The sequence below is a fragment of the Bos javanicus genome, chromosome 16, assembly GCF_032452875.1.
Source record: "Bos javanicus breed banteng chromosome 16, ARS-OSU_banteng_1.0, whole genome shotgun sequence".
In the NCBI taxonomy this organism is placed as follows: domain Eukaryota; kingdom Metazoa; phylum Chordata; class Mammalia; order Artiodactyla; family Bovidae; genus Bos; species Bos javanicus.
The window spans coordinates 41,525,103-41,538,696 of record NC_083883.1 but is presented as its reverse complement, the minus strand read 5'-3'; the positions used below and the strand labels follow the sequence as shown (position 1 = coordinate 41,538,696).

General features: G+C 37.3%; 1 long non-coding RNA gene across 1 annotated transcript in view; it reads right to left on the bottom strand.

Moving 5' to 3' along the window:
- LOC133227763 (uncharacterized) overlaps nucleotides 1-13,594 on the bottom strand; it is a 17,866-nt gene extending 4,272 nt beyond the window's left edge. The window contains exons 1-2 of the long non-coding RNA XR_009729933.1: nucleotides 13,460-13,594; nucleotides 1,563-1,721 (exon numbers count right to left, since the gene is read on the bottom strand). This is a non-coding gene — a long non-coding RNA (uncharacterized LOC133227763). The remainder of the gene's footprint in view (nucleotides 1-1,562; nucleotides 1,722-13,459) is intronic.

Sequence of the window (13,594 nt, the reverse complement as noted above, 5' to 3'; positions counted from 1 at the left end):
AAATGAATGATCATTTTAGAATCTTATGCTCATAAAGCTAAATGTGAATGTACATAGTAAATTCCTATGTACTGGTCGCTGTGAGTCAAGATGTATAATCTCTTTTAATGTGTGGAATAATTTTTTTTTTTCTCAACAACCTAGTATTTTCCCTCAGCGTTTTTGGTGATTTCTGTGAGCATGCATGCATGCTGTCGTGTCTGACTGTTTGCAACCCCATGGGCTGTAGCCCGCCAGGCTCTTCTATCCATGGAATATTCAAGGCAAGAATACTGAAATGGGTTGCCATTTCATTCTCCAGGGAATCTTCCCAACCCGGGATCAAACCGATGTCTCCTGTGTCTTCTGCATTGCAGGCGGATTCTTTGCCCGCTGAACCATCGGGGAGGCCCCGATTCCTTTGAGAACAGTTGCCAGTTGTTACTTAGTGACTTTCTGTTTAGGGAATGACTGAAAGGATTCCAGTCTTGATTCAAATCATAATTTGTTCTTAAGCATATCGGGCAGGTCCCCTATTTTAAATCATAGTTTTGTATTTAGTGCTCTCCTGGCTCTCAGAGAGTGTTAATATTAATATTAATAATATAGCTAATAATAATATTGATATTTACATGGAAACAAATAAAAGATCTTAGAATTCACTACTGGTTAGAGTGTTGAGAGTTTTTATTTATCTTTTTCTTCCTTTCCATGTTCTGATCAGCTAATTCCCGGAATAGGGGAGGACAGGGCAAACTTTCTGGTTTCCTATCTGCCTCCAGTTTCAGCCATTGGAATTATATCCAAGGGATGGTTGACCTGCCAGACTCCGCCTTTGCTTTTGAAAACGTATTCACCATAAGTTCTCAGGGCTCCTCTTCCTGGTTCAAGAGGTGGATTCAAATAGAATTCTATTTACTGTTACCCTTTCCCTCAGTACTGCTTGTCTTGTTTCTAAGTCTGGGATGATCTCCGTGAGTATTACATCCCCTCTCCTTCAAAGTCATTGCATCTGCAGTCTTAAGCAGAGGTCCCAGCTCTTAATGAGTTTGTGTGCACAGTCTGGTCACAGTGATCCCTGTGCCACCTGCGATGGTGTTAACTCCTCTTCTTCCTGAATGCTCCTCTTCCTTGACTTTCTTTGAATTAACCTCTTTCCAGGCCACTCTTTCCATCTCTGTTCTCTGCCTGTCTGATCTCCTTTTACCCCTCCTCTTTCTCTGCCTATCTCTTTTGTGATAATGCTCTATAGAGCTCCATCCTCAGCCCTCTTTCTCTACACAATGGGGGTCACAATCTGGCAGCTGACAAGCCACAATCTAGCTTATGTATGTGTTCAGTTTACTTATTAAGTTTGAATTTAGTCACCAACACTTAAACACTGGGAAATTTTTGACTTGTTTTGACAAAACAATGCAAAACAGAAGATCTGGTGATGCTGGGCCCAATTTTGACATGACAGAAATCATCTCAGTCTGGGTAGCAGCCTCCCTCTTTAGAGAAACTATGCACTCTCCATTTCTCTAGAGTCCCCCCAGTTCATTCTGTGTGCAAATATGCTTACACCAACTCACTTCACTCACTTTCTGGCCATGGGGCATTCGAGTTGTGATCTCTGCTTCAACGACTTGCCTGTTTCATTGATTCTTATGCCTTCAACCACTGCTCCTACACCAATGACACCTCCATTCATTCTCCAGCTCAGATGTTTCCCACTCCAGGGTCACACTTACTTTAATCATCTGTATAATTGTAATAACATATAATGAGTACGTATATGCCAGACATATTAGCCATTTTATATGAATTATTTTTTTAATTGGAGGATAATTGTTTTACAATATTGTGATGGTTTCTGCTGTACCTCAATGTATATCAATTATAACAATATATATATCCCTCCCTCTTGAGCCTTCCTGTCCCCCCAATCCCACCCCTCCAGGTCATCACAGAGCACCAGACTGGCCTCCCTGTGTGCTATACATCAACTTTCTGCTAGCTATATGAATTTAATTCTGTCTTTCTAACAGCTCTTTGTGGTAGGTATTATTCCTGTTTTACATATGAGAAACAAACCCTCAGGGGTGAAGTAATTTGTCCCAAGACATGAATCTAAGAAGTGGTGGAGCTCAGATTCAAGACCAAGGCTGGTTGACACCAAAGACCATGCTTTTAACCACTGTTTCCCTGCCTCTGGGCAACTCCATATGGAAGTAATGGGTACTTTACTCAGGATGCTCACAAAAGAATGTCCTCTCCTTTACAAAACCCACTCCTCTTCCTAATTCATGCTGTTGTTTAAAGGCATCGTAACCAATACTGAAGCCAGAAGCCCCGGTGTCATCCTATTTTCCTCTTTTTCCCAGCCCCCACCCACAAGCTTGTGGTCTTTGGCTTCTCCTTTTGCAGTGACCTCTCACAAGGCCTGCATGTCTCAGTGAGTTCTCATTGGATTAAGAGAATGATATCCTCTGTTTCAATAAATGAATGAAATCAATGGACAAAATGAAGCAGAATGCCATGGTGGAAAGCTTGTGATATTTGGAGCCTAGTTTTAAATCCTCACTCTGCCATTCACTAGCTGGCTGACTTTGGCAAGTGTTTTTTTTTAAACTCTTTGAATCTTCACTTTCTTTATCAATAAAAAAGGGATGTTAACACATATCTCGAGCTATTTTGAGTATTAGAGTATCTAGTATATTGCCCGGAACATAGTTGGTCTCTATAATAATTATTAATTTACAAAAGTCACATCCACAAGACAGAAAGTGATTGCCAAATGAATAATGAAATTTATCTGGTTTAGAGATGGAGAGATCACTCAAGTAAATGGAAGAGCTTTGCAGAGTTTAGATTGGAGAAGAGGAAAGGAGAAGATAGAGGAGAACAGTGTATGTGAATGTCTCTGAGGTGGGAATTCTCATGGTACTTTCTGGGGACAGGGAGCTTTCACTGTGCTTATGACATTCATTCTCTCATTTTTTAATTTGAGCATATTCTATTTTCCAGGATAGAAACCTGTGTTTAGTCATGGTTGAAGGTAAGGATTAATGAGTAATTTGAGGATAAAATATTGGAGGCATTAAAGACATAGCTAAGAATTTTGGATCATGGCCTATAAAGGGAGACACTCAGTGTTTTTGAATAAAGAGAATTTATCATGATTTGGGGACAGAACCTAAGTTCTTGTCAATATCACTTTTCATTTTGACCCAATTTATATGAATACCTTATTCTCTGTCAATTGAACAAAAGCTTTGAATTACTTCTAGATGAAAATAAGAAAAACAAATGTCATAAAACCCAAGTTTTTAATACTTTTGGCAAAAGATTACAAATTATTGTTTAATAAAGACCATAATGGTTTTTAAAATATTAATTAAAATTTTATAAGTCATATATTAGGATATCAATGAGATATTATGAGCACTAAAAAAATAATCACTGAAGAATTCAAGCACCATGAACATTTTTTTGTTTATAACTTAAACTATTTAGTTTTCAGCAGTGCTTTGGAATTGCTTACCATCTGTCTACCTATCCATCTATCACTCATCAGTCATCTAACTATTGTACTTTCCCCCTGAAATAGCCTACCTCATAGAATGTGTGGGTAGCTTGGAACCTTTCTCAAGAACATCCTTAGTAATTAGTCATTGTGGCTGTTATGGCCACTCATTCAATGCATAATCCATGGGATCAAGACATGGAAGGATTTGTTAAAATTTAAGTGTAAATATTACTTAGGAGAGCTGATATGTGAGCCTGTTAATGCTTTATCACCACCACTTTACCCCCAACCAAAAGCTGGTCATATGATTCATTCCAGTCTTGAGGGTGTGGGATGTAAGGACCTTTAGCTCTGACTGATGCCTGGGGGACAACTAGGGTAGCACTGAATCCAGAAGCAGTCAGGGAATTGCCTTAGGAAGAGAATGTTGAACTTCAGGTTATCCTATCATTCTGACATAGCCTTTCAGAAATCTGAAGCCACGGTGCCTAGGGGTGTGTTTAAACATGGACCTTGACCAGCATTTTGATTAATGGAACTTGTTGACTTTGTTCATCTTTCTATGGTCTGTCTGTGAGAGGAACAGAGGAATGCTAGGACTGAAACAGACCTCAGCATTTGGGTTTTCTTGGAGTCATGCCAAGGCTGAAAAAAGACTTTTACATTCACATACATACTCTTTATTGACGATAGATATAAAAGACCTTTTATTTTTCTCCTGATTTATTCAGTCTTGACCTTTAGTTTTTGAGGTTTGAGGTTAAAAGTAGAACAGTAACAAAGTAATATGTTTCTAGAAATACAAGCAGGAAATAATTTCTAAAGGTCATTTCAACCCAGCTCTTTACGTTTATTTAGGGTGTACTATTTATTAGTAAGGACATTTATCATCTTAGTGATTTTTAAGATATGACAATCTATATCCACCCCCTATAATCAATTTTAAGAGTTAATATTCTGCTATCATTTGACTGTTCTTTAAGTAAGGCAACTTGAAACTTTGAATTTATAAAAATCTCATTCACTATTATAAATTAAGCAATAGGCAGTCAGTATAAATGTGCTCTACTACTACTATATACCACACATTGTACTTAGCATTTAGTGATACCTTTCTTCTCGAACCCAAACCAATAAAGTAAATGGCAACGGGGTCATACTTATCAATAATTACCTTAAACATAAATGTGTTGAATCCCCCAACCAAAAGACAAAGACTGGCTGAATGGATAGAAAAACAAGACCCCTACATATGTTGTCTACAAGAGACCCACCTCAAAACAGGGGACACATACAGACTGAAAGTGAAGGGCTGGAAAAAGATTTTCCATGCAAATAGAGACCAAAAGAAAGCAGGAGTAGCAACACTCATATCAGATAAAATAGACTTTAAAACAAAGGCTGTGAAGAGAGACAAAGAAGGTCACTACATAATGATCAAAGGATCAATCCAAGAAGAAGATATAACAGTTATATATGCACCCAACATAGGAGCACCTCAATATGTAAGACAAATGCTAACAAGTATGAAAGGGAAATTAACAATAACACAATAATAGTGGGAGACTTTAATACCCCACTCACACCTATGGATAGATCAACTAAACAGAAAATTAACAAGGAAACACAAACTTTAAATGATACAATAGACCAGTTAGACATAATTGATATCTATAGGACATTTCACCCCAAAACAATGAATTTCACTTTTTTCTCAAGCACACACGGAACCTTCTCCAGGATAGATCACATCCTGGGCCATAAATCTAGCCTTGGTAAATTCAAAAAAATTGAAATCATTCCAAGCATCTTTTCTGACCACAATGCAGTAAGATTAGATCTCAATTACAGGAGAAAAACTATTAAAAATTCCAACATATGGAGGCTGAACAACACGCTGCTGAATAACCAGCAAATCACAGAAGAAATAAAAAAAGAAATCAAAATTTGCATAGAAACAAATGAAAATGAAAACACAACAACCCAAAACCTGTGGGACACTGTAAAAGCAGTCCTAAGGGGAAAGTTCATAGCAATACAGGCATACCTCAAGAAACAAGTCAAATAAATAACCTAACTCTACACCTAAAGCAACTAGAAAAGGAAGAAATGAAGAACCCCAGGGTTAGCAGAAGGAAAGAAATCTTAAAAATTAGGGCAGAAATAAATGCAAAAGAAACAAAAGAGACCATAGTAAAAATCAACAAAGCCAAAAGCTGGTTCTTTGAAAGAATAAATAAAATTGACAAACCATTAGCCAGACTCATCAAGAAACAAAGGGAGAAAAATCAAATCAATAAAATTAGAAATGAAAATGGAGAGATCACAACAGACAACACACAAATACAAAGGATCATAAGAGACTACTATCAGCAATTATATGCCAATAAAATGGACAACATGGAAGAAATGGACAAATTCTTAGAAAAGTACAACTTTCCAAAACTGGAAAACAGAAACGAACCAAAAAGAAGTAGAAAATCTTAATAGACCCATCACAAGCACGGAAATTGAAACTGTAATCAGAAATCTTCCAGCAAACAAAAGCCCAGGTCCAGACAGCTTCACAGCTGAATTCTACCAAAAATTTAGAGAAGAGCTAACAAACTCTTCCAGAAAATTTCAGGGGAAGGTAAACTTCCAAACTCATTCTACAAGGCCACCATCACCCTAATACCAAAACCTGACAAAGATGCCACAAAAAGAACTACAGGCCAATATCACTGATGAACATAGATGCAAAAATCCTTATCAAAATTCTAGCAATCAGAATCCAACAACACATTAAAAAGATCATACACCATGACCAAGTGGGCTTTACCCAAGGGATGCAAGGATTCTTCAATATCTGCAAATCAATCAATGTAATACACCACATTAACAAATTGAAAAATAAAAACCATATGATTATCTCAATAGATGCAGAGGAAGCCTTTGACAAAATTCAACATCCATTTATGATAAAAACTCTCCAGAAAGCAGGAATAGAAGGAACATATCTCAACATAATAAAAGCTATATATGAAAAACCTACAGCAAACATTATCCTCAATGGTGAAAAATTGAAAGCATTTCCCCTAAAGTCAGGGACAAGACAAGGGTGCCCACTTTCACCATTACTATTCAACATAGTTTTGGAAGTTTTGGCCACAGCAATCAGAGAAGAAAAAGAAATAAAAGGAATCCAAATTGGAAAAGAAGAAGTAAAACCCTCACTGTTTGCAGATGACATGATCTTCTATACAGAAAACCCTAAAGACTCCACCAGAAAATTACTAGAACTAATCAATGAATATAGTAAAGTTTCAGGATATAAAATCAACACACAGAAATCCCTTGCATTCCTATACACTAATAATGAGAAAATAGAAAGGGAAATTAAGGAAACAATTCCATTCACCATTGCAACTAAAAGAATAAAATACTTAGGAATATATCTACCTAAAGAAACTAAAGACCTATATATAGAAAACTATAAAACACTGGTGAAAGAAATCAAAGAGGACACTAATAGATGGAGAAATATACCATGTTCATGGATTGGAAGAATCAATATAGTGAAAATGAGTATACTACCCAAAGCAATTTATAGATTCAATGCAATCCCTATCAAGCTACCAACGGTATTCTTCACAGGGCTAGAACAAATAATTTCACAATGTGTATGGAAATACAAAAAACCTTGAATAGCCAAAGCAATCTTGAGAAAGAAGAATGGAACTGGAGGAATCAACCTACCTGACTTCAGGCTCTACTACAAAGCCACAGTCATCAAGACAGTATGGTACTGGCACAAAGACAGAAATATAGATCAATGGAACAAAATAGAAAGCCCAGAGATAAATCCACACTCCTATGGACACCTTATCTTTGATAAAGGAGGCAAAAATATACAATGGATTAAAGACAATATCTTTAACAAGTGGTGCTGGGGAAACTGGTCAGCCACTTGTAAAAGAATGAAACTAGAACACTTTCTAACACCATACACAAAAATAAACTCAAAATGGATTAAAGATCTAAACGTAAAACCAGAAACTATAAAACTCCTAGAGGAAAACATAGGCAAAACACTTTCCGACACACATCACAGCAGGATCCTCTATGACCCACCTCCCAGAATATTGGAAATAAAAGCAAAAATAAACAAATGGGACCTAATTAAACTTACAAGCTTCTGCACAACAAAGGAAACTATAAGCAAGGTGAAAAGACAGCCTTCAGAATGGGAGAAAATAATAGCAAATGAAGCAACTGACAACTAATCTCAAAAATATACAAGCAACTCCTGCAGCTCAATTCCAGAAAAATAAATGACCCAATGAAAAAATGGGCCAAAGAACTAAATAGACATTTCTCCAAAGACATACAGATGGCTAACAAACACATGAAAAGATGCTCAACATCACTCGTTATCAGAGAAATGCAAATCAAAACCACTGTGAGGTACTATTTCACGCCAGTCAGAATGGCTGCTATCCAAAAGTCTACAAGCAATAAATGCTGGAGAGGGTGTGGAGAAAAGGGAACTCTCTTACACTGTTGGTGGGAATGCAAACTAGTACAGCCACTATGGAGAACAGTGTGGAGATTCCTTAAAAAACTGGAAATAGAACTGCCATATGACCCAGCAATCCCCCTGCTGGGCATACACATCAAGGAAACCAGAATTGAAAGAGACACGTGTACCCCAATGTTCATTGCAGCACTGTTTATAATAGCCAGGACATGGAAGCAACCTAGATGTCCATCAGATGAATGGATAAGAAAGCTGTGGTACATATACACAATGGAGTATTACTCAGCCATTAAAAAGAATACATTTGAATCAGTTCTAATGAGGTGGATGAAACTGGAGCCTATTATACAGAGTGAAGTAAGCCAGAAGGAAAAACATAAATACAGTATACTAACGCATATATATGGAATTTAGAAAGATGGTAACAATAACCCTGTATATGAGACAGCAAAAGAGACACAGATGTATAGAACAGTCTTATGGACTCTGTGGGAGAGGGAGAGGGTGGGATGATTTGGGAGAATGGCATTGAAACATGTATAATACCATATATGAAATGAGTTGCCAGTCCAGGTTCGATGAACGATACTGGAAGCTAGGGGCTGGTGCACTGGGATGACCCGGAGGGATGGTACGAGGAGGGAGGAGGGAGGAGGGCTCAGGATGGGGAACATGTGTATACCTGTGGTGGATTCATGTTTATATATGGCAAAACCAATACAATATTGTAAAGTTAAAAAAATAATAATACAAAAAAAAGAAATGAAAATAGGCCATTATTTTTGATCTTTTACTCTCAAACCCCAAATACTTGCTGCTGTTCTGTCTATTGTTTATGCCTCTCCTAGCACTCTTGTTGGAGAAGACAATGGCACCCCATTCTAGTACTCTTGCCTGGAAAATCCCATGGACGGAGGAGTCTGCTGGGCTGCAGTCCATGGTGGCTGCAGTCCAATAAGAGTCGGACATGACTGAGCTACTTCACTTTCACTTTTCACTTTCATGCACTGGAGAAGGAAATGGCAACCCACTCCAGTGTTCTTGCCTAGAGAATCCCAGGGACGGGGAAGCCTGGTAGGCTGCCGTCTATGGGGTTGCACAGAGTTGGACGTGACTGAAGTGACTTAGCAGTAGCAGCAGCACTCATATATTATCCAGATGCACTGTAGAATATTATTCAGTCAATACAAAATTGATAAAGTATACATTATTTGTATATTTTTCATTTATACTATTTCTCTCCATTTAGTCATGTTGATACTATTTTAAACTCTTAAAATCTATGCAAACACACTCTTTTAGGCAATAAGCAATTCTCATTCCATTTACAATTAAATCTTACTTTATTAGAGATCAAATACATAGCATTTTTGAAAGAGCAGACATCTGAAAGTTCAAAATAAGTTTGTCTATGAATTTTCATTTTTAGAATGTTGAATTATAAGATAAAGAGACTAGAGACTGAGTTAATACATTTCTTATATGCATGCATGCCTGCTCAGTTGCTTCAGTTGTGTCTTTGTGACCCTATGGACTGTAGCCTGCCAGGCTCCTCTGTCCATGGGAGCCTCCAGGCAAGAATACTGGAGTGGGTTGTCATGCCCTCCAGGGGATTTCCTGATCCAGGGATCGAACCTGCATCTCCTGCATTGCAGATGGATTTTTACTCCCAGTGAGGCAGCGGGGAAGCCTGATTTCTTATATAGCATTCCTTAGTGTTCTTGCCTGGAGAATCCCAGGGATGGGGGAGCCTGGTGGGCTGCCGTCTGTGGGGTTGCACAGAGTTGGACATGACTGAAGCGACTTAGCAGTAGCAGCAGCAGCATATCATTATTATTATTATTCATCTACAGATAATTGTTGAATTCCTACTTTGCATTATGGTGTGCCTACTATGCTAGGTAGTCAAAATATAAAGAAAAATACAGAATCAGTTCTTTCCAGTAAGTATTGAATATAGTATGTAGCACTAAGTGGAGTGAGGAGAAGCTAGATATCTGATATCAAGATGTCAGATAAAAACTGATGTTGATAACTATAAAGAAAGGAATCGATTTGAAAGATATCAGGAATGAAAACTAATAGGACCTGTTGATTGGTAGGATGTAAGTGGTAGATTTTGTGGTGAGGAATTCATTTGTTCATTCATTAAAACTAATATTTTGAGAGTCATGAAGAAATAAGAAACAAGTGAAAACAAAAGAAATAAAAATGTTAATGCTATGAGAAAAAAAGTGTGAGGTTATTGACTTTAAATGGGGAAGAGACCTTGTTGAGGAGATGCCATTTAACTCAAGATCTGAAAATCTGAAGAAACTAGCTGTTTGAAGCAAAACATGTTGGTAGGGGCCAATGAGGTGGGGGTGGATTATGAAAAAGGAAGTTAAAAAATTGGTCACTTCTATGACCATGTGACCAACTTTGTAAATAAGAACTATAATAATTATGAGTATTTCTCTTATTTTGATATGACCATGTTTATGTATATATTACTGGAGGAGGACATGGCAACCCACTCCCGCATTCTGGCCTGGAGAATCCCCATGGACAGAAGAGCATGGTATGCTACAGTCCATGAGGTCGCAGAGTCGGATATGACTGAGTGATTAAGTACAGCACAGCACACGCATAAATTAACCACTCTTTTCCTTCCACTTTCCCATTCCTTCCACTGTGAACACTGTAGCTGTGTTCACAGTGTTAACTTTATATATTAGTGTGACTCAGCTGGAAGAGCAATGAACATCATCCAAAAATGAATAAGTGAACTTTGTATCTTATTTGTGGGAGAGAGTTAACATGCTTTTGGTTATACAAGGAATAGATCCATCATTGGGTGGAAGCATCATTTTGGTATTCTTTTTATTTGGAAGTTACTATGATTGAAAGATGCTGTGTTGACACTGGGTGAACTGTGGAGGGTTTGTACTAGTACAAGTTAGCTAACCTTGAAGTTTAATTCCTCGCTTTCTTTTTCCTGTGTGCTTGCAGGGAGAAGACTGCGTGAAATTTAGAAGGTGGAAATGAAGGAGCAGCTATTTTTATACTCAAAGGTATAAAAATGTTATCTTTCTGGGTCCAGTATTCAAGGGAAAGTGACAGCATGGAGAAAAGGCAAGGAAGCTCCAATATGTAAGATAATAGGAGTCCTTGAGGAAGAAACCAATTTTAAAAACAGAAAAATGTGTCCAAAACTATAGTTTAAAAAATCTCTTCTGAAATGATAAAATTTGAAACCGCATATTACATGCATGGGAATACTGACCCTGAAGGACCAATACCAAGACATAGTAAAATTACTGAATGTAAAAAAGAAAATAATAGGCATCTAGGCAAAAATGTTTTCACCAGACTCTTTGAGACTAACACTTTATTCATTTTCTTTTTCTGCTGTAAAAGATTATCAGAAACTAGTGGGCTTAAAACAACGGAAATCTATTCTCTTAACAATTCTAGAGGCCAGAAGTCTGACATGAATCCTATAGAGCTAAGATCAAGATGGCAGAAGGGCTGACTCTTCTGGAGGCTCTCAGGGAGAATCCATTTCTTTGCTTTTTCCAACTACTAGAGGCTGTTCTCATTCGTTGGTCAGTAACCCTGGCTCACTTCACATTTTCTCCCCTTGCTTCAATCATCACATTGCCTTCTCTCTTTTTTTGTAGTCAAATCTGCCTCTGCCTTCCTCTCATAGGATACCTGTGATTACATTTAGGTCCATCTGGAAAATCTAGGGTAACCTCCCCATGTCAAGACTCTCAATCACATCTGCCACATCCCTTTTGCCATATAAGTTGACATATACACAGGTTGCAGATATTAGGAAATGGAGATTTTTGAGTGGGGAGAGGCATTATACAGTCTACTAAAAACACACAGCCAGAAGAAAATGGAGAACATTTAAAATACTCAAGAAAATACAAGACAAAAATTTTATATCCAGCAAAAATAACATTCAAGTACAATGGGCATAGAAAAATTGCTTTCAACTTTAAAAACTCAGGAAATATTGTTCCCATGAACCCTTCTTGAAGAATCTATTAGAAAATAAACTATAATAACTAGATAGACTTTGACCTAGGGACTTGTGATCTGAGAAACCAAGTTTTTTTTTTTTTTTTTTTTTAATTAATTTTATTTTATTTTTAAACTTTACATAATTGTATTAGTTTTGCCAAATATCAAAATGAATCCACCACAGGTATACATGTGTTCCCCATCCTGAACCCTCCTCCCTCCTCCCTCCCCATACCATCCCTCTGGGTCGTCCCAGTGCACTAGCCCCAAGCATCCAGTATCGTGCATTGAACCTGGACTGGCATCTCGTTTCATACATGATATTTTACATGTTTCAATGCCATTCTCCCAAATCTTCCCACCCTCTCCCTCTCCCACAAAGTCCATAAGACTGTTCTATACGTCAGTGTCTCTTTTGCTGTCTCGTATACAGGGTTATCGTTACCATCTTTCTAAATTCCATATATATGCGTTAGTATACTGTATTGGTGTTTTTCTTTCTGGCTTACTTCACTCTGTATAATAGGCTCCAGTTTCATCCACCTCATTAGAACTGATTCAAATGTATTCTTTTTAATGGCTGAGTAATACTCCATTGTGTATATGTACCACAGCTTTCTTATCCATTCATCTGCTGATGGACATCGGAGATAAGACTTGAAAGGAGGAGGTTATCCTATACAATGGCTATATCCTCTGACACCATAACTTTAAAATGGGAAGGGGAAGATATATTAAAAATATATTTTAAACTGATCTTATTAACTGTATTGGTGGTAGTTATATTAGTATTTTGAAACTGTTGTGGAAATGTGGAATAAAATAAAGGTACAATCATCATTTAAGAATTAACTCAAAGAAAGCTCCTCTGTTAAGTCCTCCTTTAATTCTACTAGGAAGAAGAGCTCTTTTCCTTTCTTTAAATTCTCATTATACAATTATTTTTATGACACATTATTTAAAATTTTTTTGCTATAGTGATTTGAAGCAAGTTTTTTTCTCAAGCAACATAATGATGAGTTTCTATACCTGGCACAGTGCTGAGTATATAAGGTTGGCCAGTGCATAATTTTTTGTGAGTACATAAATGATTTACCTGGAAGAAACAGCAGATACAGAGATAATACATTGATATTGCTAATAAAATGGGTCCACATTTCTTGCTTTCCAAAATGTTGCAATGTCTGAACAATAGAGTATCTTTGTTAATAATGTCAGTTTATGAAATAATGAAATGTTTCTTATATAAGCCTGAATCCTGCCTCCAAGTGATTTGTTTTTACTTACATTGGTAGTATGGAAATAGGTCCCTAAGGACCCATACTTTTATTGTTTTCTGAAGGTAGTTAGTTCCTATGGATACAATTTGTTAGACAAGTCTCATAAACCATAATTAGCTACCCACCCCCACACAAAATCATACCATTATTACTCACCTGCCCACAGCATCTTTGTGCATAGAACAGGTTACTTTATACAGACTGTAAAGTAGCGACAGAATTCATTCTAAGTCTGTAGCCTGGTCATGTGCTTACACTCAGAAGACAGTTGTAACAGGAAGCTTCTGCTGG